This window comes from Balaenoptera ricei, chromosome 7, assembly GCF_028023285.1.
Source record: "Balaenoptera ricei isolate mBalRic1 chromosome 7, mBalRic1.hap2, whole genome shotgun sequence".
Lineage (NCBI taxonomy): Eukaryota > Metazoa > Chordata > Mammalia > Artiodactyla > Balaenopteridae > Balaenoptera > Balaenoptera ricei.
The window spans coordinates 16,148,004-16,166,812 of record NC_082645.1 but is presented as its reverse complement, the minus strand read 5'-3'; the positions used below and the strand labels follow the sequence as shown (position 1 = coordinate 16,166,812).

The 18,809-nt window shown below is 38.7% G+C and overlaps 1 pseudogene; it reads left to right on the top strand.

The window, feature by feature from the left end:
• Positions 1-7,895: 7,895 nt before the first annotated feature.
• On the top strand, positions 7,896-9,612 carry LOC132368458 (tigger transposable element-derived protein 1-like; annotated as a pseudogene).
• Positions 9,613-18,809: the final 9,197 nt, after the last annotated feature.

The window sequence follows — 18,809 nt, the reverse complement described above, 5'->3', positions numbered from 1 at the left end:
TGAATCTACAGGGGATTCATACGTTGAAAGCACAAGTGTGGTCTGAGGGAGGATGTGGACAAAGATGAGGCTGAAGCAGGAGGCTGGGACACATCATGGGGACTTGGAGGGCCCACCAGAGCAGGTGGACTTTATCCTGCAGCAGCCGGCTTCCTTTCTTCTCTCTTTCCTGGTGTTTATTAGGACATATTTCAAACTTTCAGAAAGTAAGGTGAGGGCTTCCCTGGTGGTGCAGTGGTTGAGAATCCGCCTGCCAATGCAGGGGGACACGGGTTCGAGCCCTGGTCTGGGAAGATCCCACATGCCGCGGAGCAACTGGGCCCGTGAGCCACAACTACTGAGCCTGTGCGTCTGGAGCCTGTGCTCCGCAACAAGAGAGGCCGCGATAGTGAGAGGCCCGCACACCGCGATGAAGAGTGGCCCCCGCTCGCCGCAACTAGAGAAAGCCCACGCACAGAAACGAAGACCCAACATAACCAAAACTAAATTAATTAATTAATTAATTAAAAAAAAAAAGTAAGGTGAGTAGTATGGCAAACAAGTGTTGATATGTTTGTCCTATTTGCTTCATGTTTTGTTTTACAAATAAAACACTTTAGATTGTTGTAATATCCTTCACACCCCTATCATATCCCCTACATTTCCTCTCCCCTCTTCCTTGAGGGAGTCACCATGAAGTTAGTGTTTTTACACTTGTACCCCTTTTATATGAATTTGTAAGTAGCATATAATACTTTTTCTAAGTATTTTAAATTTACAAAAATGACATACTGTGCTTTTCAATAGCAAGCTTTTTTCATTTGGTTTTATTTTCTGAGACTCATTCATTGTGGATCTAGATCATACATTTAAGTCTGCATAGTATTTAATTGTATTAATACATCATAACTTAATTATTTTCTTACTGATAAGCATTTACATTTTGTTTTGTCTTTTACTTTATTGCAAACCAGTCTGCAATGAGCCTCTTTGACATGCCTCCTTTGATGTGCAAGAGCATCTGGAGAATATTTACTTAATAGTAGAACTGAAGAGACCTAAAGAATGTGCATCTTCTCTTTTACAGACATTGCCGAATGGCTGTCTAATGCAGTTATACCAATTTTCACTTTCTCTAGTAGAACCTGCAGGCCTGCATCCTGACTAACACTTTAAACTATCATACTTGCTTTTTTAGTTTTTGGGTGTTTATTTTCAGTCTGATGAGAATGAAATACCATTCCTTTGTTGTTTTCACTGAGTTTGCCTGATTTCTAAGGAGGTAAAGGATTTATTAAATGTTGATGGACCAGGTGGTTTTCTCTCCTGCACATATTTTCTCCCATTTATTGTACTTTGTTGTACTGTTGGTTTTTATCTTGATTTGTAGGAGTTCTTTATGTATTCTGGCTACCAGAATTTGCTTGGCAAATAGCTCCTTCTACCCAGCAGCTTTTTAAAAAATTGTGCTTATTTTGGCTTTTTTGGAGCATAACTATTTTATTATTCCGATATATAAAATATATCAATCTTTTCCTCTATGTTTTCTGCTCTTTTGTCTTTTCTAAGAAACTATTTCCTACCCTGATGTAGTAAAGATGTATTTTCTTTTAAACTTTCGTATTTTTATTTTTTGCATTTAAATTATTAGCCCACAAAGGACATACATTTCGTGTAAAGTGAGCTAATTTTATTTTTTTTATCACAAGCGAGCCAATTGTCCCAACACATAAACTGAAGAGTCCAGACTTTCCTCCATCAATTTGCAATGCCGAGTTTTCACATTGTCTATATTCCTGGGAGTGCTCACCAAGCTGGGGCTTCTGCTAAGTGATAGGGTCCTATAAGGTGTCTCCCAAAATCCATACAGTTGGAGTGAGGCCAGTGGAGAGACAGGGGGGTTAAAGTTGGGATGGGGGTATCCACCCTTTCTTTAGTTAAAATAGCTGTAGGCACTTCTATCTGTCTTACATATCACAGCACTAAGGTGATGACCATATGAAAGTCTCCAGTCTCTGTTCCCCTCCCTTCTAGGGGGGATTCAGCTTATTCCTTTCTCCCACCTTCCAAGGAGGGAGAGATTTTCCTCCTAAACTGTTATTTTACCTTCTGTGAAGTAGAATTAGGGAGAAAAGAGAAGATGAAAGGGATACAAGGTGTGCTAGGCTAGAGCTGACTGAAGAATGTTTCTGAGTTTGGAAGAGTGTGTGGTGTTAGAAAATCAAGAGGGAGAAAAGGAGAACATGAGGGGTGTTGCAGAAACAGGTGAGTGATTAATGACCCACCTGCCACTTAACACCCTCCAGGAGGTGCAAGTGAGCTACACAGTCCTTTAAAATTATTTTATTATTTCTTTTTGGTGGCAGATTGCACTTCAGATACAACAATGCTTTGAGTCTGAACTACATGAGCATTGATTCCATGGAAGATTTCATTTAGGAGAAAAGTCATGACTAAGATGACAGATTGGAATTGCAGCACAGCAGTAAAACTGGCCACCAGAAAGCACAGATGACCGGGGTTACAATATAACACAAAAAACTGAAAAAAACTGGTGATTAATGAGAAAAATATACCATTCTAGAATATCTGGAAGGCACAGAAGGACTCAAATGTTAATCTTCTTCCCACAATCCAGAAGCCCACTAATTGTGAAAATTTGCACTAGTAACCCTAAATCTGAAAAGAAGCAAAGTGAGTGGTTGGCCTTCCCATTTTCCTCTTGTTCTTAAAGCAGAGAGATAGTAAGAGCTGGGGAGAAATGAGTAAGGGAGAGAACAGTACAGAACAGTGCTGGTTCCATCTTGACATTGAGGTGTCACTGCTCTCACTGAGTCCTCCCTCATGGGAATGGGCTTTACACCTCAACTTGGGGAGCTGAGGGATTCTGGTGTAAAATATTGAAAGAAACTCACAGGGAGAGTTACACCTAGGCCATCCAACTAAGGCTGTCTACAATGGAAACCTAGATTCCTCCAGGTGCTCACCATACCCCCAGGATACCAAGACCTGCCAGAATTCTGAGCACCCAACACTTGCCTTCCAGTGGTTATGAGGAAGAAGAAACAGGTTGGCCTCAGGCACTGTGTGGTGAGAGGGAATGAATCACTCACACTACACCATAGAAATGTAGTAGCCTGAGCAGGAGGAAAAGAGTCAACATGACAAGTATGCAGACTCACTGCAGCAAAAATATAGATAGATAGATGATAAATAGATAGATAGATAGGTAGATACAGGTATTGTATCATGCCAAAGGCACATTAAAATATTCAAAAAAAAAACCTAAGCAGAGAAATACAGGAAAATTTACCAATATTCCTTTACTCTGCAGAATAGGTTAATAAGAACATGAATTCAAAATTTCAAAGAAGAGGTGATAAAACCATAGAATGAGACCAAAAGTAACACTACAGACCTAAGTTAAACTGGGAACCAAACAACACCGTGATCACATTATCTCAGACCCAGTAAAATGTTATAACAGCAAAGAACTGAATGGCCACCACTGACAACTGAATTACAAGCAGAAAGCCTTGATTTTTAAATAAATAAACTAACTAGAGAGAAGAGGATCGATATGGAAGAGAGACAAAGATATAATATAAGGATAACTAGGTCCCTGAAAAGTCGCCTCCAACAAATGGAACAAAACACACATTCTTATACACAAGGAAAAACATCCCCAGAGAGAAAACTGTCCTAATTCTGAAGATCAAAAATAATTATTACCATAATCCAGGAAGATCAAGTAAACTAATTAACATCAAGGGAATCACTTATAAAGGGGCATTTAGGAAAGGAATGGACACAGTACTGGATTTCTCTTAGCCACTATTCAATTTTATAAGGACGTGAAATTAGTTCTAAGTATTCCAAGGGACATAAAGCATGACCAAGAATAGTACACTAAACAAAGATTACATACCAGTATTATAGCTCTAGGCAGATCATCTCAAACATGATAGATCTCAAGAAGCACAACACCCTTAAGCTCAATTTGAAAAAAAAAATGAAAACAAATAAACATAAGACCTACCAACAGTGAAAGGAGGTCAACTGAAAAATTAGGCATGGGATGGGGAAGTAAAACTGGTCCTGAACCTCGGAACAGTTTGCACTTCGTATCAACGCTAAACAAGCACAGAAATTGTGTTGTAGAATAGAACATAAACATGACAAACATTGACAATATAAAAATAATAACTGAACAATGTCATGAGGTGCAGAGAGGGAAGCTGAGAGAATGAGAAAGAAATCCTGATCTTATATGTCATGGTAGGGGCTAAATTGAAACTGCATAAAAATCAGAACATGTAGTTCAAATTATTACTCAGAACCTCTTAACATTTTCCATAACCTATTTTCTTATTCTTAAAAAGAGGTCTGTTATATAATAACAGCATTTCTTATAGTGAGGAAACCTGTATTTGAAGCCGTATGGTAAGATTACCAGTTGGAGTGCAGAGAATGGGGTGGAGGCACCAACCTGCACCGGGACCAGTTAGAAGGAGGGGTGAGATGTAAGGAAGGAGAACTAGGGAGAAATGAGAAGGCAGAGACAGAGGGGAGGGAGCAGAGATAGATTGGAGAGTGATTCAGAAGTAGAACCAGGAAAACTTAGAGACAGGTTACAGAGTACGTACAGAGGCATCACAAAGGGCATCCATGTGAGGCCAAGCCAGGAGCAGTAGCCAAAGTCCAAAGGCAAGCCCAAGAGAGGCAAGGTCAAGGGCAGAGCAAGAGAGTAGGAGTCCTATGCAGAAGCTACCAGTGGTGATGGATTCCTCCTCCTCTGTTTCCTTTGATCCTATGGTCATTTAGCAGCAGTGCTCAGATCTGACTCTGTCCACCTGAATCAAAAGCCAGGCAGAGGACGGCTGCACCGTGCACCCCTGGCAAGTTCTGTTCCCCAATAACGTAAGCATGTGGAGACCAAAGCAACCTCTGAGACCCTGTCTCTGGAATTTCAACCAAATCCTCTTTCAGCTCTCACACAAGCACAGGCAGTCCATACAGGGTCGGCACAAATAGCACATGGAACCACCTTTTGCCATTTAGCAGGTGCCCTTGTCTTTTCTACTCCTCACACCTGGAGAGGCACCCCAGGCCTGAGCGCAGGGATTCCTAAACGGGCACATCCTCTGTAGTGCTGACTTGGAGCGTCTGCTCCTGAGAGCCTCTCCCCAGACGCAGGATGCAGGCTCCTCATCTGGCTTTTTCAAAGATGTCTGTTTTGGAGATTTGGCTGCACCATTCTGTAAGCCTCGTGCTTTGTCAGAGTTGGCACAGTCTGAGTGTTTTATGTGAACTAACCTGTTTACACCCCTGGGCACCCCTTTGCAGCAGATTGTGCTTTGCAGAGATGACCGCACCATTGCCACCCTGCCTATGGGTGAGTGTGGCATGAGACTTTGATGCTCCTCCCAGAGAAGAGGCGTCTCCTTGAGAGTGGAACTGTTGTGACTGCTCCATCTGTGGAGTCTGGTGGAGTGATTTCTGAGGTCGGTTCTCTGAAGATGATGCAGCTTCCACTTTGCTTCCTACAATACTCCTCAGAGCCTTCAGCTGCCTTATAGCAACCCAACTGCCCTGAGGAGAGAGATGACAGCCGTCCCACACTGGTTCATGTACTCACCCCCAGTTCCAGCTCCAGTCACTGCCCAACTACCACAACCCCAGCAGAGACCCTGAGCTAACTCTGTCCAGCAGAGCCCTTCTGAATTGATGACCCACAAAACCTGTGAGAGAGAACACGATGGCTGCCATTCTAAACCACTACATTTGGTGATTTATTATGCAGCAATAAATGATAGTCAGACACAGGTACTTTTATTATCCCCCATTTAATCAATGAGGGCACTGAGGTACAGAAAAATTAACTCCCCCACAGTGATGCAGCTACTCGGTGGCAGAGCCAGGATTTTAATCTCCAAACTGTCTGGTTCTGGAATGCCTACTCCTAAACAGTTTTCTATACCACTTGCTGCAAGACCAGATGGGAGAGAAGAAGTACTGGGAGCCAGATGAGCTTGTCTTGGGTCCTGACCCCCACTCAGCTGCCTCACCTTCATTACTAAGCTCTGTGCTTCAGAGACCTCTATACTGCGATGCCCATAAGACCATCATTGTGATTTTCATATCAGCTCAAGTGTTTGTCTTGCTTGTGGGATGTTTTCCTTTTCCAAAGCCGTAGTGACTATTTCCTTAAGGACATAAGAGAGTATAAAAATCTGTTCAGTAAAATGTATAACCACATTGTGCTTCTTAAACAGATTCAACAATAATCAGCACCAAATTAGACAAGGTGAGGTCTTTTCTTGTCATCAAGGTCATCCTTTCCCCAGGGAAGGATAATGGGGAGCTAGCAGAGAGCTGAGGAGAAACCAGAAATTTAAGTCTAAATTCATATGCAAAAGGATGAATTATTTTCTGGTTGGTTCTATCTAAAGGGAAGGTTTATGTCATATCATGGGACCAGCAACATTGTTCAGGCCCAGCCCCAGCTGATACGTCTGGACATCAGGAGCCATGGCGGTGGCAGCACCTGTTCTATTGCCTATCCCTGCTTTTACTGAAAACCTCTATGAAGTCTCCATGCTCCACTATGGAGTTGTCTTAGAATTGAAAAAACGTGGGTGGTTTCAAAAATTAGATGTTTTCTTCTTTTTGAATATGTATAATAGAAAAAGTATATTTATGATTAGCTCTGTGTCTTGGGGAAATGGATCTCAAGGAAGTTTCTTTGTTTGCAGAGGGTCAGTGAGAAAGAGACAGAGTGAAAAGACCAGAAGGAGGAGGCTGAAGCCAGCACAGTGGAACAGAGCATATGGAGACTCCTAGAGAGAGAGCAGGCCTGGGACTGGTGGGTTATAAGAACACAATTTTGTTTTTCTGTGTGTGCTGCAAGGATACCCTTCCTCTGGCTTTCCTCGAAACCTTCCTCACAGCATACTACTGCTGCTGGTGTCAGAGTCAGGGTTTCTCTTACTGTGCTCTTGTGTTGTGGTCATTGATGGATGCAGTAAAGCGCTGACTCTGAGCTCATGGGAAAATAGAAAGTGCCACATAACATGGGCCACCTTCAGATAACATTGATAAACAAATGAATCATTCACAATGATGGTGAACAAATCCCACCTCAACAACTTGTTTACTTAATTGATCATTTTTATCTTTATTGGGAAATGTCACACAATGAATCACTGTTTAACATTTAATTGTAGGATCATTTTTCATACTGAAAAAATTTGGCAACTAAAATAAAACTCTGTTAAGATTTGTGATAAAACTGTAGAGAGCAGCAATTGTCTTGGGGGAAGGAATGTCCTTACTTAAAAATTGTTGTTTTCCAGGGTACTCAGTGTCCCCAGAAGAAGTAATGCAATGTAATTTAATTTTTATGTGTGAAAAATATTTCCATTGCAGAAATGGTCTGACAAATTATTGAAACCGAGAGAAAATATTTTTGGTCAGTACAGTGCATGTCAATAGTATACAGGCATACCTCATTTTATTGTGCTTCACTTTATTGTGCGTCACAGATATGGTGGTTTTTTACACATTGAAGATTTGCGGCAACCCTGAGTCTAGCAATTCTATTGGTGCCATTTTCAACAGCAGCTGTTCACTTTGTGTCTCTGTCGTATTTTGGTAATTCTCACAACATTTCAAGCTTTTTCTTTATTATATTTTTTATGGTGATCTGTGATCAGTGATTTTTGATGTTACAACTGTAGTTGTTTTGGGGCACCACAAATCCCTCCAATATAAGACTTCAAATGTAACTGATAAATGTGTTGTGTTTTCTGACTGCTCCACTGACCAGCTGCTCCTCCATCTGTCTTCCTCTTCTTGGGCCTCCCTATTCCCTGAGACACAAAAATATTGAAATTAGGCCAATTAATAACCTTACAATGGCTTCTAAGTGTTCAAGTAAAAGGAAGAGTCACATGTCTCTCACTTGAAATCAAAAGCTGGAAATGATTAAGTTTAGTGGGGAAGGCACGTCGAAAGCTGAGATAGGCTGAAAGCAGTTAGCCAAGTTGTGAATGCAAAGGAAAAGTTCTTTAAGGAAATTTTAAGTGCAACTCCAGTGAACACAGGAATGGTAAGGAAGCAAAATTGCTGATTTGGAGAAAGTTTATTAATGGTCTACATAGAAAATCAAATCAGCCACAACATTCCCTTAAACCAAAGCCTAATCCAAAGCAAGACCTTAACTTTCTTCAATTCTGTGAAGGCTGAGAGAGGTGAGTAAGCTTCAGCAGAAAAGTTTGAAGCCGTCAGGGGCTGGTTCTTGAGGCTTAAGGGAAGGGTCATCTCCATAACATCAAAGTGCAAGGTAAAGCCGCAAGTGCTAATGTAGAAGATACAGCAACTTATACAAAAGATCTGGCTAAGGTAATGGATGAAGGTGGCTACACTAAGACACAGATATTTATTGTAGATGAAACAACCTTCTGTTAGAAGGAGATGCCGTCTATGACTTTCATAGCTAGAGAGGTGAAGTCAATGCTTGGCTTCAAAGCTTCAAAGGACAGGCTGACTTTCTTGTTAGGGGCTATCACAGCTGGTAACTTTAAATTGAAGCCAATGTTCATTTTCCATTCTGAAAATCCTAGGGCTCTTAAGAATTATGCTAAATCTACTCTGTTTGTGCTCTATAAACAGAACAACAAAGCCTGGATGACATCTGTTTACAACATGGTTTAATGAATATTTTAAGCCCAATGTTGAGACCTGCTGCTCAGAAAAAAAAGAGATTTCTTTCAAAATATTACTGTTCATTAACAATGCACCTGATCACCCGAGAGTACTGATGGAGATGTACAATGAGATTAATGTCGTTTTCATGTCTGCTAACACAACATCCATTCTGCAGCCCATAGATCAAGGAGTAAATTTTACTTTCAAGTCTTATTATTTAAGAAATAAATTTTGTAAGGCTATACCTGCCATAGATAATGATTCCTCTGATGGATCTGGGCAAACTAAATTGAAAACCGTCCGGAAAGGATCCACCATTCTAGATTCCATGAAGAACATTTGTGATTTATGAGAAGAGGTCAAAATATTAACATACACAGGAGTTTGAAGAAGTTGATTCCAACCCTCATGGATGACTTGGAGGGGTTCACGACAAGTGAAGGAAGGAACTACAGATGTGGTAGAAGTAGCAAGAGAACTAGAATTAGAAGTGGAGCCTGAGGATGTGACTGAATTGCTGCAATCTCATGATAAAACTTTAATGACTGAGGAGCTGCTTCTCATGGATGAGCAAAGAAAGTGGTTTCTTGAGATGGAATCTACTCCTGGTGAAGAGACTTGGAAGATTATTGAAATGACAACAAAGGATTTATAATATTACATAAACTTAGTTGATAAAGCAGCATCAGGGTTTGAGAGGATTGACTCCAATTTTGAAGAAGTTCTACTGTGGGTAAAATGCTATCAAATAGCATTACATACTACAGATAAATCATTCACAAAAGGAAGAATCAACCGATGCAGCAAACTTCATTTTTGTCTTATTTTAAGAAATTGCTGCAGCCACCCCAACCTTCAGCAACCACCACCCTGATGAGTAAGCACCCATCAACATCAAGGCAAGACCCTCCACCAGCAAAATAATTATGACCTGGTGATGATGGTAAGAATTTTTAGCAATAAATATTTTTAAATTATGGTATGTACATTTTTAAGACATTATTGTACTATTGTATAGTCTACTGCACATTTAATAGACTACAGTACAGTATAAACATAATTTTTACATACACTGAGAAACAAAAACTAATGTGACTCACTTTATTGCAATATTTGTTTTATTGCAGTGGTCTGGACCCGAACCTGCAAATATCCCCAGTGTATGCCTGTGCACAAATTCAGGAATAAGAGCAAAGACATAGTGCAAGGCCAGCAAATAAAATCTGAGAAGGTGATGGTCTAGTACAATGACTCTCACACTTGAGGTACATCAGGATCTCCTGGAGATCTGTCCAAACAATGTTGCTGGGCCCTATCCCCAGAATTTCTGCTTCAGTATTTCTGAGTTGAAACCAAGGCATTTTCATTTCTAACAAGTTTCTAACTGATGCTGTTGGTTGGTCCAAGAACCACACTTAGAAACCAGATGTGATAGAAAACATGCTTTGCGTTTGAAGTCAGTCTGTCCTTGATTCAAATCATTTTGGCACCATTTACTTGCCTATCACCATGGGTGTGTTTTTAATTTATCTGATTATTTTCTCTTTTCTTTTTAAATAAAAGACAGCTTTCAAGATGAGCATAGGGATTAAATGAGATTGTGTAAATTACATAGTTGAAAGGTATCAGTGTAGGCATTTAATAAATAATAATGATTTTGCCTAATCTTCATGAAAACCTTTTCCAAACTACTAAATATTTGCCTTGTTTAGGAAACTATGTAGGAAAATAGAAGTTTCTTGATATTAAATGCTTTATTCATTCTTTAAAGAAACATTTCAGTACTTACTGTATACCAGACATTAGGCTAGTTACTGGGATTTGCCTTGTTATATAATTGTTTTACTAACTAGGCAATAATCTTACCTTTTGAAAAACTCTGTCTTGGAATAAAACTAAATGAGCTAGATGTCAGTGTGGAGAATCTCCATTAGCAGGAAGGGAACTGGCAATACACAGGCACCTGGAGCTGCAGCTGCCACATACCCCTCCCACTGGCTGTGAAATGGGGTGACTGGACTTCGTTTGTTTATCACTGTTCTTACAATGCTAGTCCAGGGCACGTTCAAGGTTCATTTACATGCATCTGCCAGATTCTCTGATGTTTCATGGTTTCTCCACTTAGTAAATAATTTGCACTTAAAGATAAGCATTTCCTCCACTGTGTTAAAAATGAATGTTTCTAAGCAGACATTGGACACTCTGCTCTGCTTGAACAGAACAATTTTGCTCATGAAGCATGTTTTAAATAAAGGCGATGGTGCAGACGCTGTTGATTTGATATTCTGAATCTGGCCCATCACTTTCTCTTGTGTGATTTTGGGAAAGGGCTTGGTCTTATTTTCCTCCTCTAACGAAATGAAAAGATAATTTTTAATTTGCAAGACTCTTGTAAGTACAAGAGGTAATTTATATGAAGGACTTTTAATGAATTTAGTATATTTCAAAAACTGTTTTTGAGATATTTGTGACTGAGGTATTTAAGATACACATGTGCTCCTTGATTTCAATTACTCCAACCCCAGGACTTTCTGCAGACCTCAGATTTTATTCATTGGTGTTTACCTTGAATTCCAGGACCTCCAACTCACCTCTTTTTCCAAACCACTTAACAATTGAGTATGTAAAGAAGCAAAAGTATTATGGCAGATGATTCTTATAAGGCAAGACAAGGCAAACATATAGTCTTCCCACATGACCTGATGACCTAATATTCATTAATAGGTAAATTTTGTCACAACCAGTTGTCTTTCCCCCACCTCCTTCCATTTGCACCTCCTGATCTCTCTCCTCTCTTACCTCTCACTTTTATTTCAGTTCACCTTGAACAATCATCCTACAACATAGAAAATGTGTACAGTGTATATAGATATGGAGGGTAGTGCACTGTACTTGTCAGACACAACCTAAGTAAAAGAGTTACAGGAATGGAATCCTGTAATGGATACATTAAGACTTTCCCCACATTTTTTTTTTTTCTCACAACCACCAGGAGCTAGGAGTGTAAGAGATTGGGGAGGGAGAGGTTTATACCTGGGAATAAAAAAGAGGATGAGACATCAGGATTGGGCAAGGTGAGCCTCACGTCTCAATGGAATCTGACAGTCTCAGTCAATCCAGCTGGTAGCTCGAGAGCAAAGATTGCCTGAAAAGAGAGTCCTATATTAGTTTGGAATGTCCAGACTCTGGTATCTCAGCCATGTTTAGTCACTGGCCGGAGCTGCTAAGGCAGAGTAGCAGCTCAGAATCTGAGATTGGCTTCTGAAATTTCTAACCTCCGGGGGCTGTCACCTAAGTGCACTTTTTTCAGGGATGTCTGAGGGGTGCTTCCATACCATTGGAGTGACAGTTCTGTCAGCTGAACCCTGGTCTGCCTGATTCCAAAGCTGATGCTTGTTCCATCATTTCACCCAAGTTCTTTGTTGTACATGGGTGATGAGGTCCACTAAGGAGATAGGTCTGGTTGCATTTGATATTCTTGGGATTCCAGAATCTCAGGAGGATATCCATAAATACATTTGAGGGTATTCATCATGCCTTGGTTCTGTCTCTCACCTGGTGCTTCAGCCCTACACACACGTGGAGGAGGCTGCGGTTGGCCAAAACCACATTCCCTGGTCTATCTTTCCCAGGAGCCTGGTTTTGAGGTGACAGACATTTGCCCAGATATTAATAAAAAAATAGTTATTTCATACTGTTGTTTATATCACCCTTTATTGATATAAGGAAAAGATTTAGTAAGAGATAAGGTGGAATTCAGGCACCAAAAAATTAATATGCAATATTTGTTATGTTTGTTTTTAAATGACAACTTTTAAGATTACTTCCTTATATTAACACTAGTTATGATCATCCAGCTCCATTTTTCTCCCTTATTTGCCACTGTTTTGGATTACAGTAAAAGCTCACAGGCTCATGCCTGGTAAAAAACTATAAATGGACTCAGGCACTGAGAGGATCCTTCTCAAGTAGAAGGCAGAAACCACACCTAAACTCCAAAGTAAATTCAAAATTCTTCTTTGTAATTTCCAGTTTCAGTTCTAGTATACAGAGATCTTGGGTAATAATTCCCAACCTTGTTATAAGAAAAAGCAGGGCAAACTGAAAATCAATAACTTTACTTAGGTCCATCAGAGAACTGAACCTGCAGGGCAAACTGCCACCCCAGAATCTGGAGAAACCAGAACTTAGAGTGAATGAGACATGGCTGAGGTCTACTTACCTCAGGTGAAGCTGCTGGAACCAATACCTAGTAGAAACATGTAAATGCTAATTTTGACAGATAGTTGGAGGACATGTGTGGACTAACCTAAAACTAAAACGCTCTTAAGAGACACAGCCTTAGGGCACCCCAGAATTTTATGGGCTTTAACTCTGAGAAAACAGCTAGATTCTTGTGGTGAAGATCTAGAAAGATACCTTCAGGCCTCTAGCAGAGGAAAGAGAAGAATAACCACTGTGAAATAAGCCCAGAGAATTTTCCATAACAAAGACCTAGTCTCCAAGGGAAAGAACTTTGCCAGAGACTTGTCCCAGGTGGGGAAAGTGAATTACTTCCATCCCAGGCCCCTCCACATTTCATGTCTCATTTAAGGATAAAAAATAATCAAAAAGGATTACGTCTTCAAGGAAACAGATTGTGAATTCTGTAGAGGACAGAGAAACCAAAAACCACCTCAATGGAGAAATATTTTTGAAGGTCACATTCTAGGAAAAAAACCCCTAAGATTTAATAAGAAAATTATAGAATGCTATTTCTAACCCACACTTTAACATTACACAAAAAAAGAACCTAATGTAACACAATAGCAGTAAATTAAAACTGAAAAAGTTATGAGACATACATTCTCTCTGAGGAGGAGTATATAGGAAACCCCTAAGGTCTAGTGTTGACTAAAACAGGGACATGAGAGGAATTTGAAGCCCTTGGTACCTATAGCTTCAGCAAACATTAAACACAGACCACCTACTAACCAGAGTAACATAACTCCTCACACTTAAGGCCTATTTACCTCAGTTTCTATTGCCGGATTTGAAATGGCTGGATTTCAGCAAAAAATTACAAGGTGTGAAAAGACCCAAGAAAAAAACATAGTTACATAGTTTGAAGAGACAAAGCAATATAAGAACCAGACCTAGATATGACACAGATGTTGGAATTATCAGAGAACATAAAAGAACTATGATTAATTTGTTAAGGTCTCTAGTGAAAAAAGTAGACAACATGCAAAAGAAATTAAAATGCTAAGAAAGAATCAAAAAGAAATAGTAAAAATCAAAAGTACTATAGTAACAATGAAGAATGCCTACATGGTCTCATCAGTAAACTTGATGCAGCCAAGGAAAAAGCCAACACACTTGAAGATAAGACTACTGAAACTTCCCAGACTAAAGTGCAAAGAAAAAGAAAAAAGAAAAGAAAAGAAAAACATAATAATAATAATAAATAAAACAGAACAAATCATTTAGGAAATGTGGTATAATATCAAAAGATGTAATACATGAATAATTAGTATATCAGAAAGAGAAGAATGAGTGAATGGGGCAGAAGAAATATTTGAAATAATAATAGTCAAGAACTTTCCAAAATGTAAAATAAACACCAAACCACCATAGATCAGGAAGCTCAGAAAACACCAAGCAAGAGAAATACTGCCCTCCTCCCATACACCAACACATATTGTATTAAAGTTGCAGAAAACCAGACAAAGAAAAAAGGACAAAGCCCAAATTGGGGTGGGGGGGGGCATTATATACAGAGAAACATGGATATTAATTACAGTGGACTTCTTATCAGAAACCATGCAAGCAAGAGAGTGGAAAAAATATCTGAAGTATGGAAAGAAAAAGCCACCAGCCTGGAATTCTATATTGAGAAAGATATTGTTCAAATGTCAAAGAGAAATAGTTTTTCAGAAAAAAATAAACAAATTTTAAAAACCTGAGAAAATTCATCATCAGCATAAATGCCCATCAAGAAGTGTTGAAAAAATTCTTCAGGTGGAAAAAAAATTATGTAAGTCAGACACTAAGATATATATAAATTAAGGAAGATAATCGTATAATTAATAAATGAGTGTAAAATATTTTATTTTTCTAATTCTTAATTGATCTAAAAGGTAACTGTTTATGGCCAAAAGGCACATGAAAAACTTCTCAGCATCACTAACTTTAGAGAAATGCAAATCAAAACTACAATGAAGTATCACCTCATACCAGTTAGAATGGGCATCATCAGAAAATCTACAAACAACAAATGCTGGAGAGGGTGTGGAGAAAAGGGAACCCTCTTGCACTGTTGGTGGGAATGTAAATTGATATAGCCACTATGGAGAACAGTATGGAGGCCCCTTAAAAAACTAAAAATAGAACTACCATATGACTCAGCAATCCCACTACTGGGCATATACCCAGAGAAAATCATAATTCAAAAAGACACATGCACCCCAATGTTCATTGTAGCACTATTTACAATAGCCAGGTCATGGAAGCAACCTAAATGCCCATCAACAGACAAATGGGTAAAGAAGATGTGGTACAAATATACAATGGAATATTACTCAACCATAAAAAGGAATGAAATTGGGTCATTTGTAGAGACGAGAATGGACCTAGAAACTGTCATACAGAGTGAAGTAAGTCAGAAAGAGAAAAACAAATATTGTATATTAATGCATATATGTGGAATCTAGAAAAATGGTACAGATGAACCAGTTTGCAAAGCAGAAATAGAGACACAAATGTAGAGAAGAAATGTATGGACACCAAGGGAGGAAAGTGGGGTGGTGGGTGGTTGTGGTTGTGGGGTGAATTGGGAGATTGGGATTGACATATATACACTACTACGTATGAAATAGATAAGTAATAAGAACTTGCTGTATTAAAAAAAACTAAAATTCAAAAAAAATAAATAAAAGGTAACTGTTTAAAACAATAATAGACAATATGTTGTGTGATTACAGCATCTGGACAAATTGGATGAATGACAGCAATATCCAAAATATTGAGAGGGAGAAATAAAGAACACTGTATTATAAGGTACATCCACTGCATGTGAAATGTTATACTGTCATTTGAAAGTGGAGTTTTATTAGTTAAAAATGTATATTGTGAACACTAGGGCAACTACAATTTTTTAAAAATAATGTTTGATATGGTAAGCCATGACATAAAATGAATTTATAAAAAATTCTCAAAATAAGAGAAGACATCAAGAGGAGAAAAAACAAGGGAGAAATGCAATCAATAGAAAATAGTAACAAATATAGATATTAATACATCAATAAAAATACCAAAGTTGTCAGAGTTGATTAAAAAAACAAGACTCAACTATAAGTTGTCTGTAAGAAATCCACTTTAAAAGTAAAGACTCAGATAGGATAAAAGTAACGGAATGGTGAAAATATAACATACTAACACTAATCAAAAGACAACTGCAGTAGCTTTATGAATTTCAGACAAAGCGGACTTCAGAGCAAGAAATATTATCTGGGATAAAGAGTCATATTACCTAATAATAGAGGGTTTAATTCGCTAAAAAACAAAAGCAAAAAACCCCACACAATCTTGAATACATATGTACTTGAAAATAAAAAGCATCAAAATACATGAGGTAAAAACTTATAAATCTGAAGGAGAAACAGACAATTCATCTATTATAGTTAGAGAGTTCAACATCTGTCTTAAAGTAATTGATAGACGATGCAGGCAGAAAATCAGTAACGATATAGTTGAACTGAATGGCACCATCAATCAACTAGATCTAATTGACATTTATAGAATGCTTCATTCAACAGTGGCAGAACACACATTCTTCTCAAGCTCAAGTGGAACATTCACCAAGATCTGGGCCATAAAACACACCTTAACAAATTTAAAAGAATAGATATCATACAAAGTATGTTCTCAGACCAAAGGTGAATTAAACTAAAAATCAATAACAGAAAGATAGTTGGAAAGTCTCCCAAAGATTTGAGAATTAAACACACTTATTAATAACACATGGGTAAAAGAATTCTCAAAAAATATTTTAAACTACATAAAAATGAAAAATAAATTATCAAAATTGTTGGATGCAGTGAAAAACAATACTTGGAGGGAAATTTATAGCAATAAATACATATATTAGAAAAGAAGAATAAATTAATAACATAAACTTCCACCTTAGGAAACTAGAGAAACAACTTAAGCCTAATGCAAGCAAAATAATAAATAAATAATTAGAAAAAATACAGTAAAATGACATTGAAATTAGTACAATAGAGGAAATCAATAAAATGACTGAATAGATCAATAAAGGTGATAAATCTCTTGTCAAACCAAACAGGAGAAAAAAGAAAGAATTTGCACGTTTCAATATTAAAACTGTAAAGGGATCATCATAACTGATTGCCTGGCAATTAAAAGAATAATAAAGGAAAGCTATGATGACTCTATTCACTTAAGTTTTATAATTTAAATGAAATGCAACAATTCTTGAAAGATACAAATGAACAAAATGCATACAAGGAAAGAAAAACAGAATAGCCCTTTATCTATTAAAGAATTAGTCACTGTCAAAAAACAAATTACAAGGCTAAGATAGTGAACTCTTCCAAATATTTAAGTAAGAAATAATAACAAATTTTCATAATCACTTCCAGAAAATAGAAGCAGAGGAAACATTTTCTACTCATTCTATGAGGCTGACATTACTTTAAAACCAAAATCAGATAACACACAAGAAAAGAAAACTACAGAGCAATATCTCACATGTGAAAACTCTCAACAAAATATTAGCAAATTAAATTCAACAATGTAAAAAAGAATTATACTCCTAATTGTGTAACTAAGTGATATATATTACAGGAGTGCAAACCTGGTTCAATATTCAAAAATCAATCAATGCAGGTTGATTGACATCAGTAAAATGGCAGAGTAGGAAATATCAGTCTTTGTACCCACCCACCCCAAAATGAGACAATTAGACAGCTGACCATGAAGAAAAATAGCCCAGGAGAGCTCAATTGTCCAATTAAAAACATACAACAACACAATGGAGGAAAAACACCAGAGAATAACCACAAAGAAAGGATCGTTGCAGAGTCCAGCATCACTGAGATGTCTAAAGATGATGGCTAGGAACAAAGAAGCATGGGGGCTGTTCACATCAGCCACTCAGTGAGTACTAACATGGTCCTCCTCCAGTGGGATGCTCTGCAGAAGGTCCCAGAACCTTTGCCACTGAAGACCCTAACATCCTTAGCGACAGCCGTGAATTCTCCACAGCTTTCACAGTAGAAGACCCAGTAGTGTTTGTCAGTGCAGACCCCAGAAGCTTGCTGCACATAGGACACAAGGAGCTTTTGCCACTGAGATAAGTGACAACCCACAATCCAGATCCTAGCTCTGCAGCTGTGCTGTGCACACACATGTTTCAGACTATGGCTCTGTGATTGCTCCACATGCACATGTATCTCAGGTACCAGAGCCACCACTGCTGTGGGCTAGCCAGCATCCCAACTCCAGAGCTCCTGTTTCTCCATATGTACATATACTTCAGACCCTGGCCCTTGGCTGCTCAGTGTGCACCTTTATTACACATGCCAGAGCCACCACTGCTATGGATTAGTCCATGCTCCAAACCCTGTGACTTTTCAAGTGCCCTCACTCTAGTCCATGACTCCATCGTTTTTCAACCACCCATGACTCAGGCACTGGAGCCATGATTGCTGCAGGTTAGCCAGTACCCCAGATCTCTGTAAATCAGATACCACTGCTACCACCAACCTAAGGTCAACCACAAGTCAGATCAAGTATCAAGAAGGATGCCCTCAGCCACAACATCCCCCATGGGAGTAAAATAGATCAAGGGGTTCCCTGGATCCCCTGCCACTGAAGAAACCAACAGCTTTCACCAGCACAGTAGACTACCTGTAGCCTTGGCCATTGAGGATCTCTGAAATCTTTGTCAAAGCTGAACTCAGTTGTAGAAGCTGCATGGAGAATATGCTGCTGGACGTCCCTTGGATCTGTGACCACCACTCCCTACCCTACCATTACCCTCACACACACCCACAGACAAAATTCCTTCCCCAACAAAATCAGTCGACAAAGACTGGAAGAGCTGGTTATTCCATCAT